Genomic DNA, 13,684 nt, shown 5'->3' with positions numbered 1-13,684 from the left:
TGCCTTCTTGCAAAAGCTTCAGAATGCTGGCTTTGGCATCGGAGGCTTGGGCATGCTGGCATGAGGAACCTCCACACCCTTGCGAAGAAGAAGCATGTCATAGGCATCGAGGGCGTCAAGTTCAAGAAAGATCATTTATGCGGTGCCTGTGAAGCAGGGAAGATGACAAGGGCAAAACATCCTTCGAAGACAATCATGACTACTACACAACCCTTCGAACTGCTCCACATGGATCTTTTCGGTCCCACTCACTACTCAACTTTTACTACTACTGCTTGCCTCTATGGCTTCGTCATTGTTGATGATTACTCTAGATATACTTGGGTACACATAATCCTTTACAAGACTGAAGTGCAGGATGTCTTCAGACGCTTCGTCAATCGAGCTATGAACAATTTTGGCGCCAAGATAAAGCACATTAGAAGTGACAATGGCACTGAATTCAAGAACACTGGCCTTGATACATATCTTGATACCTTGGGCATCACACATGAATTCTCAGCTCCGTACACGCCACAGCAGAATGGCGTCGTCGAACGCAAGAACAGAACACTCATTGAAATGGCCAGAACAATGCTAGATGAATACAAGACTCCAAGAAAATTCTGGACTGAAGCCATTGATACTGCATGCCATACAATCAATCGTGTTTATCTTCACAAGCTTCTGAACAAGACATCTTATGAACTCCTAACTGGCAAGAAGCCTAATGTCAGTTACTTCAGAGTATTTGGCGCAAAGTGCTGGATCAAGGACCCACATCACACCTCAAAGTTTGCACCAAAAGCACATGAGGGCTTTATGCTTGGATATGGAAAGGATTCACACTCCTACAGAGTCTTCAATCTCTTCCATTACAAAGTGGTCGAAACAGTGGATGTGCGGTTTGATGAAACAAATGGTTCACAAAGAGAGCAACTGCCAAATGTGCTAGATGAAGTCCCAGCTTGTGAATCAATCAAACTTATGGGAACTGGAGAGATTATGCCTTCTGAAGCTCATCCTGAAGAAGAACTCATCATCTCAGCACCTGATCAACATGAAGACAATGCTCAGCATGAAGACATTCCTCCAAACAACAACGCAGATCAGCAAGAGCAAAGTCTTCGCCCTATACATCCTCGTGTTGCAAATGAAGTGCAGATTGACAGAATACTTGACAGCATCAATGCACCTGGTCCACTCACTCGTTCAAAGGCAACTCAGCTAGCAAATTTCTGTGGGCATTTTGCATTCGTCTCAATATCAGAACCCAAGAAAGTTGAAGAAGCCTTCATGGAACCTGAATGGATTCAAGCTATGCAAGAAGAGCTTCAACAATTTGAGCTGAATAATGTATGGGAACTGGTTAAGCGTCCTGATCCACGGAAGCACAACATAATAGGCACCAAATGGATATACCGCAACAAGCAAGATGAGCATGGTCAAGTTGTCAGAAACAAAGCTCGTCTCGTTGCTCAAGGATATACTCAAGTAGAGGGCATTGACTTCGATGAAACTTTTGCTCCTGTGGCTAGGCTTGAAGCCATACGCATACTGCTGGCCTATGCAAATCATCATAACATACTTCTATATCAAATGGATGTGAAAAGTGCCTTTCTCAATGGCAAGATTGAAGAAGAAGTGTATGTTGCACAACCACCTGGTTTTGAAAATCCAAAACATCCTGATATGGTATACAAGCTCAACAAGGCACTGTATGGCCTCAAACAAGCCCCTAGGGCCTGGTATGATACACTCAAGTACTTTCTGAAGAGCAAAGGCTTCATACCTGGTTCCCTGGATCCCACTCTTTTCACGAAGACATACGATGGTGAACTATTTGTGTGCCAAATATATGTGGATGACATTATCTTCGGCTGCACCAATTGGAAGTACAGTGAAGAGTTTGGATATATGATGCAAGAGCAATATCAGATGTCCATGATGGGGAGCTGAAGTTCTTTCCTGGTCTTCAAATCCGACAACAGCGCAATGACATCTTCATATCTCAAGAGAAGTATCTCAAAGATTGCCTGAAGAAGTTCGGTATGCAAGACTGCAAAGGCTTCACAACACCAATGCCAGCCAAACATCATCTAGGTCCTGACGACAATGGTAAAGAGTTCGATCAAAAGGTATACCGCTCCATGATTGGGTCTTTGCTTTATTTATGTGCATCTAGGCCAGATATCATGCTTAGTGTTTGCATGTGTGCTCGATTTCAAGCGGCACCAAAGGAGTCGCATCACTTAGCTGTGAAGCGAATTCTTCGATATTTGGCTCACACCCCAACTCTAGGATTATGGTATCCAAAGGGCTCAGAGTTTGATTTGGTTGGATTTTCGGATGCTGATTATGCTGGTGACAAAGTTGATCGCAAGTCTACATCAGGCACATGTCACTTTCTGGGACGATCACTTGTATGTTGGTCTTCAAAGAAGCAGAACTGTGTATCTCTCTCCACTGCTGAATCTGAATACATTGCTGCTGGATCTTGCTGCGCTCAGCTTCTGTGGATGAAGCAAACACTCAAGGATTATGGCATTCATCTGAAACAAGTGCCACTTTACTGCGACAACGAAAGCGCCATCAAGATTGCCAACAACCCAGTTCAGCACTCGAAGACAAAGCACATTGAAATTCGCCATCACTTTCTCAGAGATCATGTTGTGAAGGAAGACATTGATATCATACACGTCAACACTGAAGAGCAATTGGCAGATATCTTCACCAAGCCCTTGGATGAGAAGAGGTTTTGCAAGTTACGGTGTGAGCTAAATATCTTGGAATCCTCAAATGTCCTGTGATCAGGCACACATCCTAACACTTATGCATATTGATGACTTAGATGTGCAACGCACAAAGTAAAGTATATCTTCAATCAATGAAGACATACATTCTAAGTGTGAATACATTAATGTGGAATTTGGCTTCGGAGCGCCACAATAATTGTGCGCCGTGTCTGGGTCTAATACTTCCTATACGGTGGGTAACGCCACCACCAAACGTTCCATTTTTTAACTCATGGCGTTACCTTGCAATATCTTCACATTGGTTTGGCTTCGAACTTAACATGTCTTCATGATTATCTTCACTACGATGATTATATATATATATGCTCTAAGTGTTCTGTCCTCTACAGCATTCACTTATAGTTATGTCTTCTTGGTTGAATCTTTTGAACTAAGTGAATGTGATCGGACCCTAACCACTCTATGCTTTCTATCTCAAACTCTATCTCTCCAAGTCATATGCATTCTGTTGAAACTGTCGAATGTCTTCACTGTGTCCTTGTCAGCTGAAGACATAGAGACAACCATAAAAGTCCGTTTTTAATGCTCATTCCTCCACATAAGATCCGGAGAAGCAGGAACGACCGCCTGACAATTTAGGCGTGCGTGGGACGTGGAACAAACCCCAAACTTTCGCTAACTGGCCACGTGTGCCTCAAATGCGAACCGCCAGGGGCACCTGCGTAATAGCACAGTGCCGCCTCTGAGTCTATAAATTCACACTTACTGCAGTCATTATCTCCTTCTTCCATCCTCGCACGAACCCTAGCGCCACCACTAGCACTCGACGACACCGGAGACGACGCGCTTCGCTGCCGCAACCTCTCCAACGCCGTCCTCACGCCGACCGCGGACATCATCCTCTCCGCCGTCGCCGTAGGTGTTTTCCGTCGCCAAGTTAGGGCATGGAGGACTGAACTGCTCGGCATCAACTTCCATCCGTCTAGCAGTTCCAGTGTGGTAAATAAAACTTCTTTTTACAGCCTCTTTTGATCTCTTGGTTCTGTCACTTTCAACCATAAGAAGTTTCTCTTCACACTAGTTAGATCTCTCGCTGCATCTCATAACATGCCTAGTATATTCACTTGTGCTTCATAAAGTAGTTAGATTCCTCACTTGTACTGATCTATGGGTTCGTACAAATCTGGAACCAACTTCTTATCTATAAGTGAATATCTTCGCACAATGAGGTCAGTGTCTTCTAAACTGATTAATCTTCAAAACCTTCTGAGAATGCATATGACCTCTTCCCCTTCCCTCGCACCTTAATGCTGTCACAGGTACATGTCCGTGGGAGAATCCTTCGGTTCTCATAGTCTGCATTCATTTGCAGAATTCCTACAGCATCACATAAACTCTCCTGAAGCCAGTTCCTGTTTGTCCAGAAAAAGAAAGCCTTTGAAGCCTTTGAAAGTTTTGAAGCCTTTCAAGTTAAAGTTTATGGCTTCAGTTGCAGCAGCAAGAAAGGGGGGCAGAGAGAGACGTGAGGGAACTTCCAAGGATCTGCCTGAAGACTTGGCAGAAATGTACAAAACAGATCCAGAAGAGAGCTATGGGCAGCGCAAAACCCGAATCCAATGGATTCGACGCTATTGGGCAGAACAGTGGTTCAAATACCGCTTCGTCACCCAGGAGTATGCTGAAAAGAATGCAATCAAGAGTCCATGGGGGGATATCTTATACAAGAACCTTGTACCCAGAACCAGAGATGAAGCCATTGCTCAAGGCTTCTACCCATGCATGGTCCGAGGACCACAGCCTGATGATGCACATCCGTCGTCACTTCTCTGGTGTCGTGACGACAATCTCTTCGAACGCAACTTTCAGTTTGCTCAACAGTCTGCGAAGGTAAACAAGAAGAAATTTGGGCTTGACTTCAATCCTGGTCCCTCCTCACCAAGGGCAGATGGCACACGCGACGCGGAACCCAATATCATCGGTCCGTTTGCCAATCTTGAGGGCCTGATCATCGGTCAGAGCTAAAGAAGACAAGAGCTGCAGAAGCTGAAGCCAGAAAAAGGAAGAGCTCTGAAGCCTCTCCTTCTGCCCCCAGTAAAAAGAAGCGCAAGACTAAGAAATCTAGGGCTGCTCCCACAGAGCCCTTGATGGTTGAACCTCTTTCTGTCATTCACCCCAATGCAGAAAGAAGACTAACAGTTCATGAGCCTGCTCCCACAGAGGCACCTGACGCTGAAGATATTCCAGCAGCCGACCCACTAGCTGCTGAAGACATTGGTCATCAAGACAATATGCAAGGTGATGCAGCCCTTCCTCAGCTTGAAACAAGCGAACCCATCAGCATTGGTCGTCCTCTGACGTCAATGGCACAAGATGAGTCATGGGCGGATCGCCCTCAGGAGGAAGAAGACATTCAGGGCCAGCCCACTCCGACACCACAAGCGTCGTCTGCGTTCCGTAGGCTTCGCAAAGGTCCGCGGCCTCAAGTCCAGTCTGCAGAAATTCCGGCTGCATCAGCCGAAGACAATGAAGAAGCACCTCCAGAACTCACTCCCTCGCTCCATCAAGATGCAGTTCCCCAAGAGAACGTGCCTGAAGATGTCCCTCAAACTACTAACACTGAAGCCAATGTGAAGCCCGCCCCACCAAATGCTTCAGCGGACAGCGAAGCCACTGAGCCAGACACTTCAGTTCCTGAGTCTGCTGCAGGTCCACAATTTGACTATCACATAGAGCACAGGCCTCATGTCCAGAAGCTAGTCCCAAGGCTTCCAAGGTTCCCAGGTCCTGCATCAGCACCTGGCTCCTTTGATGTAAACAGCTTCAAGGCAGACAACACATTTTTCGATAGCTCCAAGAACCCCTATTCAAGGGCAAGGATTGTATCAGACAGGTTCTGGAGCTATTCACAGCGCAGCTATTATTCTTGCATCTTATACAACCAAGGTCGCATCTTCCCACACAAGCGCCTTGAGGTTGAAGCTATTGTTGGTCTGCCATGTCTTGAGGAATCTTTGGACTGCTTCAGGCAAGTGGGTCTGCTGCCGTTCGTGACTGATGAAGAGCACTGGAACGAAGAGCTTCTGCTTCAGTTTTATGCCACTCTCCACATCAAAGGCTACAACAGAGATCCTAAGACTTGGATCCTGGAGTGGATGACCGGAAATGTCCATCATGAAGCCAATGCATTCAATATCATTAAGCTTACTGGCCTGCCCACTCCAGGCGAATTCTTCGAGGAAGGGTGTCAACTTCATTCTGAAGCTATTGAGAGCATATTTCAGAGACCTGAACCCAATATGAGTCAGATGCTCTCAATGATGAAGCCATTGCCTCAAGATGCACCCTATCCAACTGAGTTCTTCGTTGAAGACCTAGAGTACCTGCCCAGGACCATATATCATATTATCCGGCGGACTCTCTGGCCCATTAAGGGACACTCTCCACATGCCAAGATTAAGGGTGCAATGAAGACTCTCATATTCTATATCATGCATGGCAAATGCTTCAATGCACAGGATCTTTTTATACGACAACTTGCTGCGTCAGGCTCGGACTTATTTGGTCTAAAAATCTATGCCCCTTGGGTGATGAGGCTGATCAAACTGCACTCTACAATTTCGTATCAGCCCTCAGCCCGAAACCATCGCATCTTCCTGCCAGATGTGGATATCTCTGCTGAAGCGATATACCCTGAGCCTGCCAAGCAACCAATAAGTCTTCAGAATGCCGAACACCAGAGCTTCACGCAGAATGTTGAAGGTGTTGAAGCCATGTCCAGGGTCTATCCTATGGCTGGCACTACACGTGCACCAGCATCAACTGAAGCCACAGATAGCACAAACGCTCCAAGACCCAAGAAGCGTGCTCGTGTCCTCACTGACCGAGAGCTTCTTGTGGCCCTTCACCAAAAGCAAGATAGGCATCACGACTGGCTGAAACGTCAGATGAAGAGCCTCTTGGTGGATGTCAATCGTCTTCGAAACTTGGCCACCAAGAATGCCTTCGTTACGCATGAGACTTGCCGTCGTACGTGGAAAGGGCTCTCAATGATCTGCACTGAAGCTGAACTTGAAGAGGATGGCTTCACAGAGCGCTTCAAATTTGACACCACACCTCCTAGGAGGGCTGTGATGCGCAATACACCGTCACTTGAAGACTCTGAGTATTCCTCATCTGCTGCCACCGTCACTGCGAGGATCATTGATGACGATGATGATGCTACTTCACCACCACCCGCTTCAGCACCTCAAAGCTCAGCACCGCCAAACAACTCCACCGACCCTGCTGCGCCTGGGAACGCGTAGAAAACTCTATGTCTTCAAACCTTTTTGGTCATTCCTGACAAAAGGGGGAGAATATGCTGTGAAGCATATGATGTTTATAGTCTTCAAGCGGGTCAATATGGGCGGGTGCCTTGTTTTGTTATACTTGCTTCGTGTTTGCAACTCTTGTTTTGCTTCATTTGGTTCTTTTGAGTTGTAAACACTAAAACTCGATGGTCGTCTGCTACTTGTTTTACCACTCCTTTTGCAAAGATAAATTCCGCATGTGCGACGATAAATTCCGCACTCAACTCATTTTGCAGACGTCCATTTTCCATTATGCATGTTATTATCTTCATATACTTTCACATGCACAGTAGATTGTCATCATAAGCTGAAGCTGATCTCCACAAGTACAACCTGCCATGTGCATTTGCATTCCAAAAGCAAATTAACTTATATGCACATCTTCAGGGGGAGCACTTGCAACTTATGATGACAATTCCTTTACAGACTTCACACTTTATATTCCCCGTTGAAAACTTCAACTAGTTTGTCATCAATCACCAAAAAGGGGGAGATTGTAAGTGCATCTAGTGCCACCCCTAGTTGGTTTTGGAGTATTGACGACAGACCTAGTTGAGGGACTAATGTGTTTGTGAGAATTGCAGGAAAACACAGGTAGAAGTCCCTCATTGATTCAGTTTACTACCAGAGATGACCCCTAAAAATGAATGAAGACATTGAAGTCAAAGGTGGTATATGAAGATATTCACATTGAAGACTATGACAACAGAAGACACGTTATGAAGCCTATGGAACTCGAAGACTTAGATCTTTCGTAGTTCTTTTTATTTTTGTTGAGTCATAGGAACCACCGTACTGTTAAGTGGGGTCCAGGAGAACAAGTCAGAATGACTTAAGTGATGCCTAAAGCAAAAACCTATGTCTTCGAGTGAAGACAATGAGAGCAAATCTTGTCCAGAGCCGGACAAGTCAGCTTTGCTTGTAGCCCAAGTAAAGTTGCCATGAGAGTTCGAAATCTGACCGTTGAGACACGTGTTAGTTCCTTAGTGACCCAGGGTCATTTCGGACAAATCAGGTCGGGTTGCCAAGTGGCTATAAATAGCCCACCCCCACAACCATAAACAGTTGGCTGCTCAGATTTCAGTGCACGGCTTTTGTCGTTTGAGAGCAACCCACCTCGAAGCCTTTGAAAGAAAATTCCTAGTGAGGAGAAAAGCCCTAACCACCCAGAGCTAGAGTAAATTGGGCATCACTTAAGTCTTCTTGTCTGTGTGATCTGAAGACTTATTACACTTGAGGACTGTGAATCCTCCAGACGGTTAGGCGTCACGTTCAGAGCATCCAAGAGACATTGTGGATTGCCAGTGAACGAAGTGTGTGAAGGTTTGGGAGTCTTCCTTGAAGACTTACCAGAGTGATTGGGCGAGGACTAAGTGACCTTAGCTCAAGGAGATTACGGTGAGGACTTGGTGTCCTGAACTGTGTGTTCAGGACTGGGTGTCCGGGATTGTGTGTCCTAAGGTTTAAATACCTAGCCGCTCCAACCAGACGTACAGTTGTCACAACAACTGGAACTGGTCCAACATATCATTGTCTTCAACGAGTCACTGGTTTCATCTTCACTTCCTTCTATTGCTGTTACTCATTGTGAAGTCATTGCGTGCTTGCTTTATCATTTGTCTTCACAACGTGAATGCATGATCTGTTTGGCTTCATAACTTCTTCCTACTTGATCCTTATTACACTGAAGCTGTTTGTCACTGTGCTTTCACTCTATTGAATACATGACCATGGCTGACCTAGTGTAATCTAACTTCCGCTGCATAGTAATAGGCATAATCTTCACTGTTTGTCTTCATAACTCCCAAGTTTTGAAGACTTTCATAAAAATCGCCTATTCACCCCCCCTCTAGTCGATATAACGCACTTTCAGGGGTTGAAGGAGTCGTACTCGTCGTGATCCAAATCACCGGAGATCCTAGTGCCGAACGGACGGCACCTCCGCGTTCAACACACGTACAGCCCGGTGACGTCTCCCATGCCTTGATCCAGCAAGGAGAGAGGGAGAGGTTGAGGAAGACTCCATCCGGCAGCAGCACAACGGCGTGGTGGTGGTGGAGGAGCGTGGTGATCCAGCAGGGCTTCGCCAAGCACTACGAGAGACGAGGAGAAAGAGAGGTAGGGCTGCACCAACGGGGAGAGGAACTCGTGTGTTATGAGCAGCCCAAACCTCAACTATATATAGGGGAAGGGGAGGGGCTGCGCCCCCTTTAGGGTTTCCACCCCTAGGGGTGGCGGCCAGCCTAGATCCCATCTAAGGGGGGCGGCCAAGGGGGAGGGGGAGAGGGAGGCGCACCAGGATGGGCCTTAGGGCCCATCTGCCCTAGGGTTTGCCCCCTTCTCCTCTCCCTTGCGCCTTGGGCCCTTGTGGGGGGGCGCACCAGCCCACCTGGGGCTGGTCCCCTTCCACACTTGGCCCATGAAGCCCTCCGGGGCTGGTGGCCCCACTTGGTGGACCCCCGGGACCCTCCCGGTGGTCCCGGTACGTTACCGATAAACCCCAAAACTTTTCCGGTGACCAAAACAGGACTTCCCATATATAAATCTTTACCTCCGGACCATTCCGGAACTCCTCGTGACGTCCGGGATCTCATCCGGGACTCCGAACAACATTCAGTAACCACATACAAACTTCCTTTATAACCCTAGCGTCATCGAACCTTAAGTGCGTAGACCCTACGGGTTCGGGAACCATGCAGACATGACCGAGACGTTCTCCGGTCAATAACCAACACCGGGATCTGGATACCCATGTTGGTTCCCACATGTTCCATGATGATCTCATCGGATGAACCACGATGTCAAGGACTTAATCAATCCCGTATACAATTCCCTTTGTCTATCGGTACGATACTTGCCCGAGATTCGATCGTCGGTATCCCGATACCTTGTTCAATCTCGTTACCGGCAAATCATCGGGGAGCACACCACGGAGATGCAGAGCTGCGCCACGGCCCTTTTCTGGGACATCTGGGACCGCACCGCCTACGTCGTCGATGAGCTGTCCAAGTCCTCAACAGGGAAGTGCAGAAAGTTGTGGAAGTGGGGCAAATACGGACAACTTGTCGGTACGTGCAACGGCCTGCTCTGCTTGTGCGACATGGTGACCCGTGACCTTTCGATGACGACCGAGGTGTGGATTCTTGATAAGGGCCGGAAGTGGACGTGCCGGTACAGTCTCAGGCGGCAGGACCTTCCGGGGCCACGGTTCGTGTGTGGCGAATACATCTTGACAAGGAAGAAGGGATGGATATGCGGGCACTATAGACGGAAAGACATGTGGTCATCAAACAAGGCGGTGCCGGTGCGGGTCAGCCACAGGGCTCAGGGGACGCAGCTCGCCAAGATAAAGGGCGACTGGTACCAGACATTTCCCTACGTCGAGACCATGGAACCACTTAGCATTTATTTCGCGGACTCTTAATGCCTAGCAGGAATTAGTTCTCTGCTAGAAGGAGACGCCCCTTGCCTTGTTATTCCTTTTAGAATTGCTATCTCTAGGCGAATGATTTTCTTCTCGGCTTCCAACATTTTTGACTATCATGTTGTTCTCATGTTGTGCATGCTAGTTGTTATTTAGATTTTTACTAGCAAAAGGGCATGTGCGTTGCAATGGAAGAAAATATATCACATGCCCAATCATGAGTCAAGGCCACAATAGGCGGGAGCGACTAGTATAGAAAAACAACCAAGGGTAGAAAAATAGAAAAAAAAAAACAATCCGAGCCATCAATTCCACGATGGGTGGTCCAGATTGTAGTGGAGGGAACTGAGAGCACACGTGCTAGATTCTTTGCACAAAAGCCCCCCACTTGTACTAATTTTGCTTTCATAATCTCCTTCTTCCTTCTTACGATAGCAGCAGCACAACCCCAAATTCCCAAATCTAGCTTGACCGCCAGCCGCCTCTGGGACCAATCCGCTCGCTTATCGTCCGCCGACCGTGGCGGAGGTCCAGATCCGGTGCCTAGCTGGGTGAGTACGGCCAGTGGAGGTGCCGTTCCAGCTCTTGGTCGTCTCGACGCGGTCGGTGCTGCCCCGGCGGGTCTCGCCCTGTTCCAAGCCGCACTTGAGGGTACTCTGCTCCGGCATTCAGAGGTCGACCTCGCCCCGTACTTTTTCCTACCCCAATCCGCCATTCTCCATAGTTGCCCCCTACTCATGTGCGGCTAGCTCGGCCACCCACCGACGCCAGAGAAGAAAACTCGGGTCTTAAGGTATGCTATCTGCTGAAGCTGCTACCAATTTCAGATTTCTAGGACATTTTACTTAGGAAGTACTCCTTCGTTCAGATGTGACTACGACTGTCCATATCATGTGCATAATATTTTCATTCATAGTTATTTACTTGAGTTCTTCCAGTCAAAAAAGCACTCTCACTTTAAATTTGTGCTGGGAGCATATGTTGGATTGCTGTTGAACACTGTATAATTTTGTTTGTTTTCATCAAGGTATCCTCTAGGAGGAGATTTAGAAATTATGGATCTTTGGAAATGATATGAATGGCTGCATTTCAAAATTTAAACATATGGACATATAGTGTAGATGATATAATTTGATTATGAGTAGCAGTAGCTTGGAAGCTTAAAACTGTTTTTGAGCAAAGGCTATATTCAGCTAGATATGCCTGAACACTACAGTAGCTAACCTGCTAGCGGCACACTATGCTATACATAGAGAGAGCTAAAGGAAATGGCCCAGGACAGAAAATCTATTCATGCAACAGAATAGCTATATTGCCAGCATATATGCTTACAACTTTTCATTCGACCTAAAAATCACCTGTGATACATGTCAAGTTGTCAATTATAGTACAAATCTTAGTTTAGTATGTACTTCCACTTTTCTGAGCCAATTTCAGTTAGTTGGGAGAGACCTTTATTCAATGTTCATTTTCCATAACAAGAAACAGAAATTCTGTCAACTTAGCTTTTACTATACATGAGAACAAACTAATCACACATACTGCCTATTAAAGTATCTGAACGTGAAGTGCTTGCTGGAACAAGACTGGAATGTATTACACACTTGCAAATATGTGGCACTTCATTGATTTCTGGGAGTTGACTATCTATTTGGATTTTGACATAGATTAATTCCTTCTCTCAAGAGGTACGCACACTGGACACAACTTGTAATACTCGTTAAATGGCGTTGAATAAGGCCAATAGTAGCTGAATTTTGCCTGTTTCGAAATATATTATTTGTTATGATAGAAAATGAGATCTCATAAGTGAAAAGCATGTAGTCTTTACAAGTAAATATGATATCACATTTTTCATGCAAGGTCACTGGTACTAACCTTGCAATTGATGTTCCAGGGTTCTTTGTACAAACCCCAGTGTGACGAGGAACTGAAGCCCAAAGTAGGGATGATATTTGATGACATTGGCTCGGTACTAGAATTTTACAGGACATATGCTCACAATGTCGGATTCGGTGTACGTCCCGGACAACAAAGGGTCGTCGATAATGTGCTTCAGTGGAAGAGCTCTTTTCAGTAAAAAAGTTTGTGTTCATCTCTTTCTTAGTTCAGTTGTGGCAAATGGCGTATGAAGCTGGACATAAGGACTTCCTCTCTTCTCAATATATGATGTTTGATATATGTTTCTAACAAACTTATTTAATTGGTATGCTTAACTAGGTGGATTGAATTGATGAAGTTTATACAGAGTCGCCTTCAAAAAAAGGTCTATATAGAATCCATGGAGGTGGTCGTCTATTCCAGCAGATGAAGCTCGATTAGCAAGAGGCACTAAAATATGAAGGCAAGATCATAGATCTTATCTAGCATCCATCAATCCTTAATACTTCGTTTTCCTGGAAATGTACTAAAAATGATCTATGTATGCCTCTTGTGTTGTGTTCCCATGTACTCGAGTACTCAAATGCTTGTTGAGATATAATGTACCATCAGTCCTTAACACGCTGTCTACCTGGGAATGTACTAAAGAAGATATATGTATGCCTTTTGTGTTGAGTTCTGATGTACTCTGTTGAGCGTGCACCTCAGTCCCTTATTTTCTCATCCACTCAGGTTGACATGTACGGTTCATGTAGTTCTGCTTGATATGGGATGGTTTAATTTTCTTATGCGCTCAGTTTTTTTATATATGTTGGGTTTTTTGTGACAAACATGTTCAACTCTCTTGAAAAATTAAGACTTCAATGTGCATGGATCTCATGCAGCAAATATTTGCAAAGATTTTATATCCAACTAAGAGGAGAGGGTAGTCACCATTGTGCATATCTGAAAATAAACTTATTTTACAAAGACCTAAGATTGTACTGCAAAAGAGCAGACATCAGCGCTGTCAGCTTTGAAGAATAGTCATATTACCAAGGACAAAACGTTTAAATATGAGGAAGTTGAGGTGGTTATTGCAAAACTCAAGTTTTTATATCAACCGAGTATCAGGGGGGCTTTTGTGAAATGTACATTAAGTGGCCTGAGGTGCCTCCGCTGGAATCTGAGCCATACATGCCTGATCTGATGGACCAGATTCATTTTTTCTATTTTTGTACTACATGCCCAGATTCTATACTAGTTGCTCCCACAATAGGCCAACGTTCTTTATTTAAGCATCCCATCCCATCTAT

General features: G+C 45.7%; 1 long non-coding RNA gene across 1 annotated transcript; it reads left to right on the top strand.

The window, feature by feature from the left end:
• The first annotated feature begins 10,900 nt into the window (after window positions 1–10,900).
• Window positions 10,901–13,091, top strand: LOC125540126 (uncharacterized). Its single transcript, XR_007297216.2, has 2 exons — window positions 10,901–11,301; window positions 12,406–13,091. It is a non-coding gene; the product is annotated as an uncharacterized LOC125540126 (long non-coding RNA).
• Window positions 13,092–13,684: the final 593 nt, after the last annotated feature.

Source organism: Triticum urartu, chromosome 2A (assembly GCF_056163025.1).
Source record: "Triticum urartu cultivar PI428250 chromosome 2A, HENAU_Tu73, whole genome shotgun sequence".
NCBI classification, from domain to species: Eukaryota; Viridiplantae; Streptophyta; class Magnoliopsida; order Poales; family Poaceae; genus Triticum; species Triticum urartu.
This window is presented reverse-complemented; position numbering and strand designations above follow the sequence as displayed.